Below are 18,645 nucleotides of genomic sequence, written 5' to 3'. Positions count from 1 at the left end.
AATAAACAGTCTCTCAGACCACAGTGCAATCAAATTAGAACTCAGGATTAATAAACTCACTCAAAACTGCACAACTACATGGAAACTGAACAACCTGCTCCTGAATGACTACTGGGTAAATAACAAAATGAAGGCAGAAATAAAGATGTTCTTTGAAACCAACGAGAACAAAAACACAATGTACCAGAATATTGGGGACACATTTAAAGCAGTGTGTAGAGGGAAATTTATAGCACTAAATGTCCACAAGAGAAAGCAGGAAAGATCTAAAATCAACACCCTAACATCAAAATTAAAAGAACTAGAGAAGCAAGAGCAAACAAATTCAAAAGCTAGCAGAAGACAAGAAATAATTAAGCTCAGAGGAGAACTGAAGGAGATAGAAACACGAAAAACCCTTCAAAAAATCAATGAATCCAGGAGCTTTTTTTTAAAGATCAACAAAATAGACTGCTAGCCAGACTAATAAAAAAGAAAAGAGAGAAGAATTAAATAGATGCAATAAAAAATGATAAAGGGGATATTGCCACTGATCCCACAGAAATACAAACTACCATCAGAGAATATTATAAACACTTCTATACAAATTAACTAGGAAATCTAGAAGAAATGGATAAATTCCTGGACACATACACCCTCCCAAGACTAAACCAGGAAGAAGTCGAATCCCTGAATAGACCAATAATAAGTTCTGAAACTGAGGCAGTAATTAATAGCCTACCAACCAAAAAAAGTCCAGGACCACATGGATTCACAACCGAATGCTACCAGAGGTACAAAGAGGAGCTGGTACCATTCCTTCTGAAACTATTCCAAACAATAGAAAATGAGAGAATCCTAACTCATTTTATGAGGCTGGCATCATCCTGATACCAAAACCTGGCAGAGACACAACAAAAAAAGAAAATTTTAGGCCAATATCCCTGATGAACATCGATGCAAAAATCCTCAATAAAATACTGGCAAACTGAATCCAGCAGCACATCAAAAAGCTTTATCCACCATCAAGTCAGCTTCATACCTGGGATGCAAGGCTGGTTCAACATACACAAATCAGTAAATGTAATCCATCACATAAACAGAACCAACAACAAAAACCACATGATTATCTCAATTGATGCAGAAAAGGCATTTGATAAAATTCAACAGCCCTTCATGCTAAAAACTCTCAATAAACTAGGTATTGAGGGAATGTATCTCAACATAATAAGAGCTACTTATGAAAAACACACAGCCAATATCATACTGAATGGGCAAAAACTGGAAGCATTCCCTTCGAAAACGGGCACAAGACAAGGATGCCATCTCTCACCACTCCTATTCAACATAGTATTGGAAGTTATGGCCAGGGCAATCAAGCAGGAGAAAAAAATAAAGGGCATTCGATTAGGAAAAGAGGAAGTCAAATTGTCTCTGTTTGCAGATGATGTGATTATATACTTAGAAAACCCCATCATCTCAGCCCAAAATCTCCTTAAGCTGATAAGCAACTTCAGCAAAGTCTCAGGATACAAAATCAATGTTCAAAAATCACAGGCATTCCTAACACCAATAACTAGACAAACAGAGAGCCAAATCATGAGTGAACTCCCATTCACAATTGCTACAAAGAGAATAAAATACCTAGGAATACAACTTACAAGTGATGTGAAGGACCTCTTCAAGGAGAACTATAAACCACTGCTCAAGGAAGTAAGAGAGGACACAAATGAAAAAACGTTCCATGTTCATGGATAGGAAGAATGGATATCATGAAAATGGCCATACTGCCCAAAATAATTTACAGATTCAATGCTATCCCCATCAAGCTACCATTGACTTTCTTCACAGAAATGGAAAAAACTACTTTAAATTTCATATGGAACCAAAAATGAGACAGCATAGCCAAGACAACCTAAGCAAAAAGAACAAAGCTGGAGGCATCACGCTACCTGACTTCAAACTATATTACAAGACTGCAGTAACAAAAACAGCATGGTACTGGTACCAAAACAGATATATAGACCAATGGAACAGAACAGAGGCCTCAGAAATAACACCACACATCTACAACCATCTGATCTTTGACAAAGCTGACAAAAACAAGCAATAGGGAAAGGATTCCCTATTTAATAAATAGTGCTGGGAAAACTGGCTAGCCGTATGCAGAAAACCGAAACTGGATCCCTTCCTCACACCTTATACAAAAATTAACTCAAGATGGATTAAAGACTTAAATGTAAGACCTAAAACTATAAAAATCCTAGAAAAAAAACCTAGGCAATACCATTCAGGACATAGGCATGGGCAAAGACTTCATGACTAAAACACCAAAAGCGATGGCAACAAAAGCCAAAATAGTCAAATGGGATCTAATTAAAATAAAAAGCTTCTGCACAGCAAAAGAAACTATCATCAGAGTGAACAGGCAACCTACAGAATGGGAGAAAATTGTTGCAATCTATCCATCTGACAAAGGGCTAATACCCAGAATCTACAAAGAACTTAAACAAATTTACAAGAAAAAAAACAACCCCAACAAAAAGTAGGCAAAGAATACGAACAGACATTTCTCAAAAGATGACATTTATGCAGCTAACAAACATATGAGCAAATGCTCATATGGTCATTAGAGAAATGCAAATTAAAACCACAATGAGATACCATCTCACACCAGTTAGAATGGCGATCATTAAAAAGTCAGGAAACAACAGATGCTGGAGAGAATGTGGAGAAATAGGAATGCTTTTACACTGTTGGTGAGAGTGTAAATTAGTTCAACCATTGTGGAAGACAGTGTGGTGATTCCTCAAGGATCTAGAACCAGAAATACCATTTGACCCAGCAATCCCATTACTGGGTCTATACCCAAAGGATTATAAATCATTCTACTATAAAGACACATGCACATGTATGTATATTGCAGCACTGTTCACAATAGCAAAGACTTGGAACCAACCCAAATGCCCATCAGTGATAGACTGGATAAAGAAAATGTGGCACATATACACCATGGAATACTATGCAGCCATAAACAAGGATGAGTTCCTGTTCTTTGCAGGGACATGGCTGAAGCTGGAAACCATCATTCTCAGCAAACTAACACAAGAACAGAAAACTGAACACCACATGTTCTCATTCCTAAGTGGGAGTTGAACAATGAAAACACATGGACACAGGGAGGGGAATATCACACACTGGGGCCTGTCAGAGGGTGGGGGTAGGGGAGGGATAGCATTAGGAGAAATACGTAATGTAGATGACAGGTTGATGGGTGGAGCAAACTACCATGGCACATGTATACCTACGTAATAAATCTGCACATTCTGCACATGTACCCCAGAACTTAAAGTATAATTAAAAAAAAAAAAAGAAAGAAAAGGCTCTGTGTGTTAACTGGTGGAAAGACTGTTTATAAATGTATACAGTTTTGTTTTCTTGTAATAAAAGCCTCATAAGTTTACTTTATACCAGTTGTAACATTCTCATTTTTTTGGTTGTTCTTTTTTCTTTTTTTAATGGCAGCTAAAGATATACAGATTACTGTTAAATTGCAGTCCTTTTTAAAAAATATTTTCTTGAATTATTTAGAACATGCAAGCCTGGTATTTTTAATCAAATAAAATATTTATAAAATAGATGTTCTCTTATTCTGGATTCATCCTGGTTTTCTAATACCAATTGTAATATTTACAATATTCACCAAAACTTAGAATTTTGCAAATACTGGAATTCTACCAGTGCTTCTTTAATAAGCCTTGCATGTATAATTTGAAATTTTAACACTGGCACTCAAAATCTACATGAAATGTATGTTTAAAGTATTTCAAAATTTACATTGAAACATAACTTCGTTAGAAAATAAACTATAAGCCTAAGTAGGTTTTTAATTTTATCAACTGGAATGCTATTAGTTGGTTTTTCACCATACATTCCTCATTTTACATTCATTTAACCTGCCAATTAATTTATTTTATTGTAGTTTTTAGCATTTGCTTTTTTTAATGCTTTTTCAAATTAGCAAGTCTTTAAACTATTTTTCTTCCTGATTAAAAATGTGTGTGTGTGTGTGTGTGTATATATGTGTGTATGTATGTGTGTATATATATGTGTATATATGTGTGTGTGTATATATATATATATATTTAATCACACCAACTTTACCAAGTAAAACCAAGCCACACTGATTTTAAGCCAATTAAGAAAACTGCCATTTTTAAAGTGTAGCATTTCAGGGTAAAGACCCATGAAATGACTTAGTGTATTCTAGACTACTAAAAGAAAACCACTTCAAAAATTTTGTTAAAAGTTTTAGTGTTGTCTGAAAAGCAAGAAGGAAAATGGTAGTAAAAGAAGAAGAAGAGAGGAAAAGACAGCAGTTTTATCTGGTTGTGCCAGACATTTCACAAGTGTAAAAGGAAATAGGAGAAGCTCAAAAGTATATGTAAGAAGAGAGGAAAGAGAAACTGGGAGAGGTAGGAAGGGAGAAAGTGAGAAGGGAAATCGGAAAGAGAAAGGGGAGGAAACGGCAGATGTGGAGAGCCAGAGAGAGAGAGAAAGAGGAAGAGACTGAGCATGAGGGAGAGAGGAAACAGGGAGCGGGAGAGAGGAAACAGGGAGCGGGAGAGAGGAAACAGGGAGCGGGAGAGAGGAAACAGGGAGCGGGAGAGAGGAAACAGGGAGCGGGAGAGAGGAAACAGGGAGCGGGAGAGAGGAAACAGGGAGGGGGAGGGAGGGGGAGGGGGATAGAGGGGGAGAGGGGGGAGGGGAGGAGACAGGGAGGGAGTGTGAGAGAGAGAACGAGAGAGAGAGACAGAGAGACAGACAGACAGACAGAGAGGGAGAGAAATGGGGGAGAGAGGGAGGGGGAGAGGCAGAAAATAAGATAAAGACTTAAGGAAGAGACCCTTCCTTAAGAAGGCTGTGGCCAGGTGCGGTGGCTCACGCCTGTAATCCCAGCACTTTGGGAGGCCGAGGCGGGTGGATCACCTGAGGTCAGGAGTCTCTACTAAAAAAAATACAAAATTAGCTGGGTGTGGTGGTGCATGCCTGTAATCCCAGCTACTTGGGAGGCTGAGGCAGGAGAATTGCTTGAACCTGGGGGGCGGAGGTTGCCGTGAGCCGAGATTGCGCCATTGCACTCCAGCCTGGGCAACAAGAGCGAAACTCCGTCTCAAAAAAAAAAAAAAAAAAAATGGCTGTACCTCCCTAAAATCTTACCTTCATTTTACTAAAGGAACTACACCTGTTATTCCTATAGCTAATGCTAAAATCAAGGTGTCCGTTATAAAAGATCTAAAACAAACCCTAGCAATTGAGACAGGATACCGAGATACAAATGCCTGGCTGGAACGGATTAAATATTTCGTCTGCACCCTAAGCAAAAGCTTGTGCACACGGTAGACCAGAGGCCCAGATCGTCTCCTCTCCACTTAGTCTCCCCGCCGAGCGGGCATGAGCTGTATGGTAACCCTTTTTCAAGACCCCCACAGCCTGGGAAGACAAATCGTGCCAAGCTCTTTCTCTGCTGTTCCCAGTTCAACACCCTGCGGGTCAGGCCCCAAGGGCCATCCAGCCTCCGCCTTCCAATGCCAAGTTTACCTCGTGTTTCTCACAACGGGGAAAACTTAGCGTTCCTCGGAGACTTCAGTCTAGCAATAAAAGATTTAGACAGAAACAGAAAGATGGAGAGAGAGAGAGAGAGGAAGAGAATGAGAAACTGGAAGAAACAGATTAAAGAGAAATACAGAAGGTGAATCTGGGGAGAGAGATAGTGTAAAAGGAAGAGAGAGGAAGAGACGGGAGACAGACAAAAAGTGCGAGCAAGAAGGTGAGAGAAATTAAGAACTATGAAAAACAGCAGCTAGGAGACAAAGGAGGCAGAAGACTGCCTGGGTGCCACAGCACCCACACCGTCCTCTTGCCCCCTGTCATTGCGACCCCAGAGCTGGTCCTTGATGGAGGAGAGCCGACCTTGCAGCAGCCTGAGCCCTGGCCAGCAGCGCCTCCACCATCTCCCCGGTCAGCAGCCTAAGTCCCAAGCTAAATGTAATGCAGTTCTCAGAGTCTATGGATGTATAAAAATTTATGCTTTGGCAAAACAAGTTACAGATAGTTGCCTAATATGTAAAAAAAACAAACAAACGAACAAAAAAAACTAATAAGCAAACTCTAAGAAGGTCGCCCCTTAAAGAAAAGGACTCAGGATTATGGCCGTTCCAAAGTGTCCAAATTGATTACACTGAAATGCCCCAAATAGGTCACCTAAAGTACCTACCAGTGATAGTAGATCACCTTACTCACTGGGTAGAGACTATTCCCTTTTCAAGTGCAACTGCCAGTAATGTAGTGAAAGCATTAATTAAAAATATTATACCCAGGTTTAGATGAATAGAAAATATTGATTCAGATAATAAGACTCATTTCACTGCACATGTCATTAAGAAATTAGCCCAAGTACTAAACATAACATAGGAATACCATACTCCCTGGCACTCACCTTTGTCAGGAAGAGCATAGAGAATGAACCAAACTCTGAGGAGCCACTTGAACAAATTAGTTTTAGAGACTCCTCCCCATTGCCTTGTTAAGGGTCAGGACCGCCCCTCGGAAAGATGTCAGCGTATCCCCTTATAAAATAATATGTAAGTTGCCTTATTTACACTCTACTGCTGACATTCCTACGTTGAAAACAAAAGATCAGTTTCTCAAAAACTATATACTTGGTCTATCTTCCACTTTCTCTTCCCTCAGAGCTGAAGACCACCTTTTAGTACAGCTGCCACTCCTGGAGCTCCCAGCACACCTGCGTCAACCTGGAAATCACGTTCTGATTAAGAGCTGGAGAGAAGGAAAACTCGAACCGGCTTAGGAAGGACCCTACCTAGTGCTTCCAACTACTGAGACCACAGTATGAACAGCAGAAAGAGGGTGGACTCACCATACTTGAGTCAAGAAAGTGCCACCATCTTTAGAGTCATAGACCATTGTTCTAAGATCAAGTCCCAACAAACTAAAGCTAAGGAAAGTCTTACCCTCTTATATCTCTTTTATTGTCTCTGCTTCTTCCCTCACTCCACTGTCAGCCCCCCCACCAAAACTATTGTGTTTGATGCTTAGCCATACCCTGTGGAGACCTACAAAGTCAAAGGCAACCAGCCTCTTCAGAAAAGTATCTTTGCCCTTAGTACTCACCCCACTCTCAACATAATCCTTGTAAAATTCCTTATCATTGGCTACCTTGCTATTCCCGGTACGATATTCTCTGGACCACTCAGTCCCAGGGCTAGGCTTCCTCAGAAGGCTGTACCTCCCTAAAACCTTACCTTCATTTTACTAAAGGAACTACACCTGTTATTCCTATACCTAATGAGAAAACCAAGGTGTCCATTATAAAAGTAAAAGATCTAAAGCAAACCCTAGCAATGGAGACAGGATACTGAAGTACAAATGCCTGGCTGGAATGGATTAAATATTCTGTCCGCACCCTAAGCAAAAGCGACTGTTACGCTTGTGTGCACGGTAGACCAGAGGCCTAGATCATCCCCTTTCCACTTAGTCTCCCCACTGACCAGGCACGAGCTGTAAGGTAGCTCTTTTTCAAGACCCCCACGGCCTGGGAAGACAAATCGGGCCAAGCTCTTTCTCTGCTGTTCCTAGAAGTTCAACATCCTGTGGGTCAGGCCCCAAGGGCCATCCAGCCTCTGCCTTCCAATGCCAAGTTTACCTCATGTCTCTGATGACAGGGAAGAAACGTAGCATTCCTTGGAGACTTAAAGGGATGCAAAGAGCTTAGGCCCTTCCAATAGCTTACCCATCAGTTTGCCCTTAGCCATCCCCAAGCGGATATATGGTGGTATTGTGGTGGACCCCTGCTGGACACTCTGCCAAGCAAATGGAGTGAAACTTGTGCTCTAATTCCATTGGCTATCTCTTTCACCCTGGTATTTCATCAACCTGAGAAAGTAAAAGCAAAGGTCTGTAAGCCGAGAGAGACCCCTTGTGAGTCTTTTGATCCTCAGGTTTATATAAATGCCATCGAGTTTCCACGAGGAGTGCCAAATAAATTTAAAGCTCAAAACCAGTTAGTTGCAGAGTTTGAATTGCATTGTTCTGGTGGGTAACTATTAATAAAAATGTAAATTAGATAAATTACATTGACTACAACCAGCAACGATTTGTTAACTCTACCAAAGATGCCATTAAAGGAATAGCTGAACAATTAGGATCCACCAGTCAAATGGCCTGGGAAAATAGGATGGCATTAGCCATGATACTATCAGAGAAAGGTGACGTTTGTGTCGTGATTGGAACCCAGTATTGTACTTTCATCCCTAAAAACACAGCCCCCAGTGGACAATCACAAAGGCCGTGTAGGGCCTTGCCTCTCTATCAGATGAATTGGCTAAAAACTCCAGAATAGATGACCCCTTTACAAGCCTCAGGGGAAAGTGGGTGGAAAAAGCTAGTAACTTCAATAGTTACCTCCCTGGTAATTGTTGTAAGTGTACTAATTCTTGTTGGATGTTGCCTCATACCCTGTGCTCAAGGATGAATACAAAAACTCATTGAGACAACCCTCACTTTCCTCAATTCTCCCCCACTTTATTCAGATAAGCTCTTTCTTTTAGAAGATCAAGCAGAACAACAAAGTTAAAACATGTTAGAAAGGTTTGAAGAGGAAAGATTATAAAAATCAAAAGGGGTGAAATTGTTAAATACAGTTAAGTTCTCTCTTCAAACAGCTTATCCAAATACCCCCTTGCCTTTGCTGTACCCCAACTTGTCTGTACATGCCTAGGCATGCCTGAACTTGCTACAACCCCAGTCCACATTCCTTTCCTTATTAGGTAATAGGTTACCTTCCTAGTCCCCCTGTAAGTGACCCCCCTTCTCTCTCTTCTCACCCCTCTTACTTGCCTACCTTATATAAGAAAGTTTAAATGTTTAGCCAATAGGGACTAGTTTAGACTGTGGGGTCCAACCCTAGCCAACAGGGGAAAGACATAGAAGCAGAGGCTGCGTTACAGATAATAAAAACCCATGGTTTCCTTTGTTCTGGGTACTCTCACCATTGCTCCATTCACGAGACGTACCTTCCTATAGGAGTAAATTGCCGTGCTGAGAAATCCTTTGTCTCAGTGCTGGTTCTTCTTTGCAGCACCGAGCATTTTTTTCCCAACATGTTTATAAACATCTTGTTACTGCTGGATGACAATTTTTATTTATTTATTTATTTTTATTTTTTTGAGACAGAGTCTCGTTCTGTCACCCAGGCTGGAGTGCAGTGGCATGATCTTGGCTCACTGCAAGCTCCGCCTCCCAGGTTTGCACCACTCTCCTGCCTCAGCCTCCCAAGTAGCTGGGACTACAGGCGCCACCACCATACCTGGCTAATTTTTTGCATTTTTTTAGTAGAGATGGGATTTCACTGTGTTAGCCAGGATGGTCTCGATCTCCTGACCTCGTGATCCACCCACCTCGGCCTCCCAAAGTGCTGGGATTACAGGCCTGAGCCACTGCACCCAGCCAACAATTTTTATTTTTATTTTTTATTTTTATTTTTCAGATGGAGTCTCACTCTGTCGCCAAGGCTGGAGTGCAGTGGTGCGATGTTGGCTCACGGCAACCTCCACCTCCCAGGTTCAAGTGATTCTCCTGCCTCAGCCTCTCAAGTAGCTGAGATAACAGGTGCCCACCACCACACCTGGCTAATTTTTGTATTTTTAGTAGTGACAGGGTTTTGCCATGTTAGCCAGGCTGGTCTTGAACTCCTGGCCTCAGGTGATCCGACCCCTTTGGCCTCCCAAAGTGCTGGAATTACAGGCATGAGCTACCGCACCTGGCTGGATGACAATTTTTAAGCTTAATGTTTCTCGCTCTGTAGAATTCACTGGATATGCACAGTGATATGGAGGAGAAATCCTGGCTTTCCAAAGTGTACGATAAAAATGATCTTTCATGTTGGAATGTGGGTGCCTTTGAATATGCTCAGAATGTTAGGTGATGAGACCTTTGGGAGTCAGACTGCCCAAGCCTTGGAAAGTCAGGGGACACACTGAGGCCTGAAAAATCTCAGGAAAGAGCTGTAGGTGCAGCACAGACCCCGTTTGTGCCCTCTGCAGACTCAGTTTCCCAGAGAGGAGGGATGGGAATGCCTACAGGGTGCCTGGTCAGCTCCAGACCTAAACTCCAGAGCCTGTAGCTATTAGCAGAGGGCAGCTTTGAGGGGATCCCATATGCAATTTCTAGCATCTCTGGTTGCCTCACCAGAGACTGAGGCTCTGGCTTTGTACTTTTAAATTTTTCAGTTCAGAGTCACAAACCTTTACAAAGTGCCTACTCGGTGCCTGGTTTTATGGTAGACACCAGAGATTGGGAGCTCATGGGTTGAGGGAATGCTGCATGCCAGTGCAAATGATAAGTGCTGGGATGGAGCCTGGAATGGAACTGGCCGAGTCAACACCTGCAGCAAACCCCTGGTGGTGTTCTGGGTGTTAGAAGACCACACAACATCAGGGGCAAGGCTGGGGCAGGTGAGAGGGGTCAGGACACATTTGCACTTTAGGTGAATTAATCCAGCCGTGCCTGCGGGAGATGCATTTATGAGCCTGCAGGCAGGGTGGCCTGTTAAGACGCTGGTGGAATTGTCAACATAAGACGCCAAACCAAGGACTTGCAGAAAGGATTGTGGATTAGCTTCCTGGGTGGTCAAACAAATCACAGGCATACTTTGGTGATATTCACGGTAATAAAGTGAATATCGCAATAAAGTGAGCCATACAAATTGTGGGGTTCCACAGTGCATATAAACGTTATGTTTATACTATCCTGTAGTCTATTAAGGGTGCAATAGCCTTATGCCTAAAAAAAAAACAATGCATAGTTTGGGCCTGGTGGCACACACCTGTAATCCCAGCACTTTGGGAGGCAGAGGAAGGATCACTTGAGGCCGGGAGTTTGAGATCAGCCTGAGCAACATAGGGAGATAGGGAAATTCTGTCTCTACAAAAAATTTAAAAATTACTTGGATATAGTGGTGTGTGCCTGTAGTCCTAGCTACTCAGGAGGCTGAGGTGGGAGGATTGCTTGAGCCAGGGACTTGAGGCTGTGGTGAGCTATGATTGCACCATTGCCTGGGTGACAGTGAAACCCTGTCTCTAAAAAACCACAGAAACCAAAAATTATATGCATACATTAATTTAAAAATATCTTATTGCTGAAAAAATGCTCACAATCATCTGGGTCTTTTTTTTTTTTTTTTTTTTTTGAGGCAGAGTCTTGCTCTGTCTTCCAGGCTGGAGTGCAGTGGCGCGATCTCGGCTCACTGCTACCTCAACCTCCTGGGTCAAGCAATTCTTCTGCCTCTGCCTCTGCCTCTTGAGTAGCTGAGATTACAGGTGCTCACCACCACGCCCAGCTAATTTTTTTGTATTTTTAGTAGAGATGGGGTTTCACCATCTTGGCCAGGCTGGTCTTGAACTCCTGACCTTGTGATCCACCTGCCTCGGCCTCCCAAAATGTTGGGATTACAGGCGTGAGCCACCCCTCCCGGCCTTATCTGGGTCTTTAGTGAGTCATAATCTTTTCGCTGGTGAAGGGTCTTGCCTTGATGTAGCTGGCTGCTGATGGATCAGGGTGGTGGTTGCTGAAGGTTAGGGTGGCTGTGGCAATTTCTTAAGATAAGATGGAAATGAAGTTTGCCTCATTGATTGACTGTTTCTTTCACAAAAGATTTCTCTGTAACCTGTGATGCTATTTGGTAGCATTTTGCCCAGAGTAGAACTTCTTCCAAAGTTGGAGCCAGGGCTCACAAACTCTGCCGCTGTTTAATCAACTCAGTTTATGGAATATTCTAAATCCTTTGTTGCCATTTCAACAGTGTTCACAGCATCTTCACCAGGAGTAAATCCCATCTTAAGAGACCCCTTTCTCTGCTCATCCATAAGAAGCAACTCCTCATCTGTTCAAGTTTGATCATGAGATTGTAGCAATTCAGTCCCATTGGCAGGCTCCACTTCTAATTCTAGTTCTCTTGCATTTCTACCACATCTGCAGTTCCTTCCTCCACTGAAGCCTTGAAACCCTCAAACTCATCCATGAGGGTTAGAATCCACTTCTTCCACACTCCTGTTCATGTTGATATTTTGACCTCCTCCCATGAATCCATGAATTCACAAATGTTCTTTTTTTTTGGACAGAGTCTTGCTCTGTCACCAGGCTGGAGTGCAGTGGCACAATCTTAGCTCACTGCAACCTCTGCCTCACGGGTTCAAGCAATTCTCCTGCCTCAGCCTCCCGAGTAGCTGGGACTACAGGCGAGTGCCACCACGCCCAGCCAATTTTTGTACTTTTAGTAGAGACGGTGTTTCACCATGTTGGCCAGAATGGTCTGGATCGCTTGACCTTGTGATCTGCCCGCCTCGGCCTCCCAAAGTGCTGGGATTACAGGCGTGAGCCACCACGCCCGGCCCCCACAAATGTTAATGGCATCTAGAACGGTGAATACTTTCCAGAAAGGTGCTTTAATTTTCTTTGCCCAGATATATTCAAGGAATCATTATCTGTGGCAGCTATAGCCTTATGATATGTATTCCTTAAATAATAAGACTTGAAAGTTGAAATTACTCCGAGATCCATGGGCTGCAAAATGGATGTGTTAGCAGGCATGAAAACGACATTCAACTCCTTGTACATCTTCATCAGAGCTCTTGGGTTACCAAGTGCATTGTCAGTGGGCAATAGTATTTTTAAGGGAATCTTCTTTTCTGAGCAGTAGTTCTCAATAGGAGGCTTGAAGTGTTCAGTAAACCATGCTGTAAACAGATGTGCTGCCTTCCAGGCTTCTTTGTTCCATTTCTACGGCACAGGCAGAGTAGATTTAGCATCACTCTGAAGGACCCTAGAATTTGCAGCATGATAAATGAGCACTGGCTTCAACTTAGAGTCACCAGCTGCATTAGCCCCCTGCTAGACAGTCAGACAGTCCTTTGAAGCTTTGAAGCCAGGCGTTGATTTCTTCTCTTTATGAAAGTTCTAGATGACATCATGTTCTAATCTCAAGCTGTTTTGTCTATATTGAAAATCTGTTGTTGAGTGTATCCACGTTCATCCATGAGTACAGCTAGAGCCTCTGGATAACTTGCTGCAGCTTCTCCATCAGCTCCCCCTTACACTTTTATGTGATGGAGACAGCTTCTTTCCTTACACCTCATGAGCCAAGCTCTGCTAGCTTCAGACTTTTCTTCTACAGCTTCCTCGCCTCTTTCAGCCTTCCTAGAATTGAAGAGAGTGAGGGACTTGCTCTGGATTGGATCTTGGTTCAGGGAATGTTGCGGCTGGTTTGATCTTCTATCCACACCACTAAAACTTTCTCCACACCAACAATACAGCTGCTTCACTTTCTTATTCATGTGTTTGCTGCAGTAGCAGTTTTAATTTCCTTCAAGAACTTTCCTTTGCAATTGCAACTTGTTTATCTGTTTGGTGCAAGAGGCCTGGCTTTCAGCTTGTCTTGACTTTTGGCATGCCTTCCTCACTAAGCAGAATCATTTCTAGCTTTTGATGTGAAGTGGGAGATGTGTGACTCTTCCTTTCACTTGAACACTTTGATTAAACAAACAAACAAACAAACAAACAAACTTCAGCCATATTAAATTTAAAGGTGTTCAATTGAGCAATGAACGATTTGTGAATTGGGCAGCCCCCAGAATCACAGCTGATTCACAGAGACTGTAGCATAGCCACGTGGTGAAAGAAGATTTATAGAAAAAAAAAAAAAAGTACAGACATTGGCAACGAGGTACAGAAACAGCTGGATTGGTTACAGGTTGGCGTTTGCCTTATTTGAACACAGTGTGAACACTTAGCAGTCTACGAGTGGTTGAAGTATGGCTGCAGGGATTGGCCAAGACTCAGTTATTGTTACAGGTGCAAACTCCTGAATTAGGTTTCCCATCTCGCCTGACTATTAAGATAGGTTAGAGTTCATCCACAAGGACTCCAATATAGAAGTACGGAGTCCTTCTAGGACCATATTTAGTTTGCTTTAACAACTTGGAGGGCATTGTAAAGTTATTAGTTGGCCTAATTTCAATATTGCTGTGTCCCAGGGAATGGGGAGGCCCAAAGAAAGAGAGAGATGGGGAGCAGCTGGTCAGAGGAGCAGTCAGAACACGCATCAATTCATTTCTCTACCTTGTAGGGTTTGTACTGCTCCAAAACAATTGCAACAGTAACATCAAAGATCACTCATCACAGATCACCATAACACATATAATCATAATGAAAAAGTTTGAAATACTGTGATGGTTACCAAAATGTGACCCAGAGATATGAAGTGAGCATGTGCTGTTGAAAAAACAGCGCCTAGAGCGTTGCTTGAGGCGGGATTGCTACAAACCTGCCATTTGTAAGAAGGACAGTATATGCGAAGCTCAGTAAAGCCAAGTGCAATGACACGATCTGTGCTTGTACCACACAGTGGGTGGCTTGAAACAACAGACATGTGTTCTCTCACAGTCCTGGAGGTTAGAAGTCCAAAATCCAGGGGTCAGCAGGGCCCTGCTCTGTCTGTGACTCTAGGAGAATCCTTCTCTGCCTCTTCTGGGCTCCTGCTTGTGGCCATCAATCTCTGTCACTCTGGCTGGTAGCTGTGTCACTCTAGTCCTGCCTGGGTTGCCAGATGGAGCTCTCCCTGTGTGCTTCTCTGTTTCTCTATTATAGGGACACCAGTCATATTGGAATAGAGGCCCATCCTGCTCTGGTGTGATCTCAACTTTCATTTATTTATTTATTTGCTTGTTTCTTTCTTTTTTTTTTTTTTTGAGATGGAATTTCATTCCTGTTGCCCAGGCTGGAGTGCAGTGGTGCCATCTCAGCTCACTGCAACCTCCACCTCTTGAGTTCAAGTGATTCTCCTGCCTCAGCCTCTCAGGTAGCTGGGACTATAGGTGCATGCTACCACACCTGGCTAATTTTTATATTTGAGTAGAGATGGGGTTTTGCCATGTTGGCCAGGCTGGTTTTGAAATCCTGACCTCAGGTGATCTGCTCGCCTCGCCCTCCCAAAGTGTTGGGATTACAGGCGTGAACCACCGTGCCCGGCCAGTTTCTTTGTTTTTGAGATAGGGTCTCACTCTGTCACCCAGGCTGGAGTGCAGTGGCACAATCATAGCTCATTGCAGCTTCAAACTCTTGGAGTCAGGCGATCCTCCTGCCTTGGCCTCTCCAGTAGCTGGGACTATGGGCATAAGCCACAATGCCCAGATAATTTTTTTTTTTTTTTGTAGAGGTGTGTCTTGCTATGTCGCCCAGGTTGGTCTTGAATTCCCGATTTCAAGCAATTGTCCTGCCTCTGCCTCCCAAAACACTGGGATTACACGCATGAGTTGATTTACATCTTAATTACATCTGCAAAGTCTCTATTTCCAAATACTGTGTCAGTTACAGGTATGAAGACTTAGAATTTCAACCTGTCTTTTTGGAGGGCATGATTCAACCCACAGCAGATCACGAGGGGAAGGGGAGTCAGTGTGACTCTGCAGAAGATAGTGGTGTCAGCCCTTGAGGTCAGGAGTACACAGGGAGCCGGCTAGGGGGAAATGATGGGTTCCAGGTGGGGCATGTTGAGTCTGAGCTGCCGGTCCGTGGAGCTTCTAGGGACAGAAGTCTAGGAGGTGGTCAGATGCATGGTCTAGAGTTCAGGGGAAAGTCAGGCTGGAGGTGTATGTTCCAAGTTCTTTGCATCTGGGTGGGTGGTAGTTAAAAATCAAAGGTAAGAAGCAGCCAGTGTAGCTGGGGAGTGCAGGAGGTCACGAGGAGACAGAAAAACATCCCGGGGGCTGGGGCAGCACCTGTAATCCCAGTAGTTTGGGAGGCGGAGGTGGGAGGATCGCTTGAGGGCAGGAGTTTGAAACCAGCCTGGCAACATAGCAAGACCCCGTCTCTACAAAAAAATTTTAAAAATAGGTGGGCGTGGTGGCACGTAACTGTGGTCCCACCCTCTTGGGAGGTTGGGGCAGGAGGATCGCTTGAGCCCAGGAGTTTCAGGCTGCAGTGAGCCATAATTGCACCACTGCCCTCCAGCCCAGGGCACAGAGTGAGACCCTGACTCAAAAACAAAACAACAGAAAACCCATAAAATTGTTCTGGAGGGACTCGCTAAGAACACCTGGAGAAAAACTGAACTCTGGCCACCAGGGGGCGCTCTGCACCAGCCCATTGGAACAATTTCCATAGACAGCAGGTGGATAAACTTGATCAGTGAATTTAAGTTTTCTCTGTGCTCTTTTCCTGCAGCAATAGGCTTCTATGTACAAAAAGTACAATTGCAGGATTGGGTTACTGACTTGAGTGTATTTACAGATTTATAGAAAAAGGCTGCTCAAATCTCTTTGAGGAGAATCAGTGATCTTGAGATTAGAATGGTTAAGAAAAGTTGGTTGTGGAGTTGGGAAGAGGAGATATATTTAGGCTACTCCAGGAAGAAACTCTTAGGGGGCGTATGAGCAGACAGATGACTGTTTCACTTCTCTGGATAAATGTAAGACTCTAGATGCATTTTTTGGATTTCTAACAAGATGGTGAATGAACACAGACAACTGTCTTCCTCCAACATTTGGAGAAGTCACAGAAGGAAGAAGTGTTTTATGGATTTCAGAGTCTAATATAAAAAGAGGAGTCAGAGGGTGGTTGGGCCCCACAGGGGAAGGAAAGGCAGCCACAGAGATTAGGGTGGGGGCCAGGGCTATTGGCCCCCCTATAGGTTAGCTAAAAAATTACTGACACAAGGCTGATTGAGTTATCGGAGAAAGGCATACAAATTTATTTAATGTGTATACACGAGAGCCTTCAGTATGAAGATCCAGCTTCCCAATAAGTGGCAGAAGCTAATCTGCCATCTTGAAATTACAGAAAGAATCCAGACTCAGAATATGTCCAAAATAGGTTTTAGTGGCAAGACAGTTTATGGGAAGAAGAAAGGAAGAGGCTTGGCTCCAAAGGTGGCCTTGTTATGTAGATGAAGTCTCCCTCAGAGTGACTAGATAGTAAGTTTCTTTTCAAAGGTTTAAAGGTGTCAGATTCTCAATCACTCCTAGATCTAAAAAAGGCATAGAAAGGGGGACATGTGGCTATGTTAATGAAGATTCTCTACAGATGCAAATTTTCCCCACAAAGACAGCTTTGCAATGCCAACTCTATTTGCTGGCTCTGCAGCAGCTATTTCAAGTTATGCCAAAGAAATATATTTTGGGGTAAAATATTTTTATTTTCTTCATTAGGTTGGGGTTGAGATCTTTGCTCATTTCCTTTCTCTTCCCATATTGCTTTCAGCATATTGCTCACCTCCTAGGAACTACCGCAGGGTAGAAAACAGCAGGGCCAGCCATCCCCTCATGACAACTAGAATGACAACTACGAGGATGAAGATGGTGGGGCCATGTCAACCTGTGACTCAGCCTGTGAGCCGTCAACAGAGAATAAAACCCCCAACCTTATTCCCTGTTGATGGCTTGGAACTATGGTGGACTGCTATGTGAGAGAGAAATAAGCTTCTATTGTGTTAAGTCACTTATTACATGTTTGAGTCTATCTGTTACACAGCTCAGCCTGTGCTAACCAATGCAAAACTCTAAGTTGTAAATCAAAATTAAGAATTTCTACTTAACAAAGAACTTACAGGCAGAGTTAACAGATTAAAAATATATTTTAAACATTAAAAACAAACAAGGGATTAATAGTTATTCTAGGTAAGAAATTCCTTTCTAAATGGCATTTTTTTGTCAGAAAAAAAAGAATTTTTCATAAGGTTGGAAAGAAATCCAACTAAAGCCTCCTAGAAATCCATTTGAGAAGTGGGCAAATGATAAGAATTCATTGAGGTAGAAATGCAAACGGCTAATGTGAACATGAAGAACTGCTCAACATCCCTAGTGATCACAGAATTTATAACATGAGTGAGATACTATTCACACCAATCAGATTTGGCAGATTTAGAAAGGTAGATAAAGCCAAGTGTTGGTGAGGATAGAGGAACTGGCAACTGATATGTATCCACTGCTGATGGGAGTATATCTTGATGCAGTGTTCAGGGGAGCACCCTGGTAGGAGTTACTGGAATTAAGAATGGGTAGACTGCATGCCCATCAACCCCACTGTATCTCTACAAGGGAGATCCATGTAACAATGTCATCATGGCATTGGTAGTTGAAGTGGGGAGGTAGAGAGAGCCAAATCTCCCTGTTACTAGAAAGGGGTCCTGATCCAGACCCCAAGAGAGGGTTGTTGGATCTTGCACAAGAAGGAAATCAAGGCGAATCCATACAGTAAAATGAAAGCAAGTTTATTAAAAAAGTAAAGGGATAAAGAATGGCTACTCCATAGGCAGAGCAGCCCCAAGGGCTGCTGGTTAACTATATTTAATGTTATCATTCTTTCTTGATTTTACGCTAAACAAGGGGTGGTTTATTCATGAGTTTTCCTGGAAAGGGGTGGGCAGTTCCTGTAACTGAGGGTTCCTTCCCTTTTTAGACCATATAGGGTAACTTCTTGGTGTTGCCATGGCATTTGCAAACAGTCATGGCACTGCTGGGACTGTCTTTTGCATGCTCATGCATTTTAATTAGCATATAATGAGCAATGAGGATAATCAGAGGTGACCTTAGT

The sequence above is a fragment of the Pan paniscus genome, chromosome 6 (assembly GCF_029289425.2).
Source record: "Pan paniscus chromosome 6, NHGRI_mPanPan1-v2.0_pri, whole genome shotgun sequence".
Lineage (NCBI taxonomy): Eukaryota > Metazoa > Chordata > Mammalia > Primates > Hominidae > Pan > Pan paniscus.
This window is presented reverse-complemented; position numbering follows the sequence as displayed.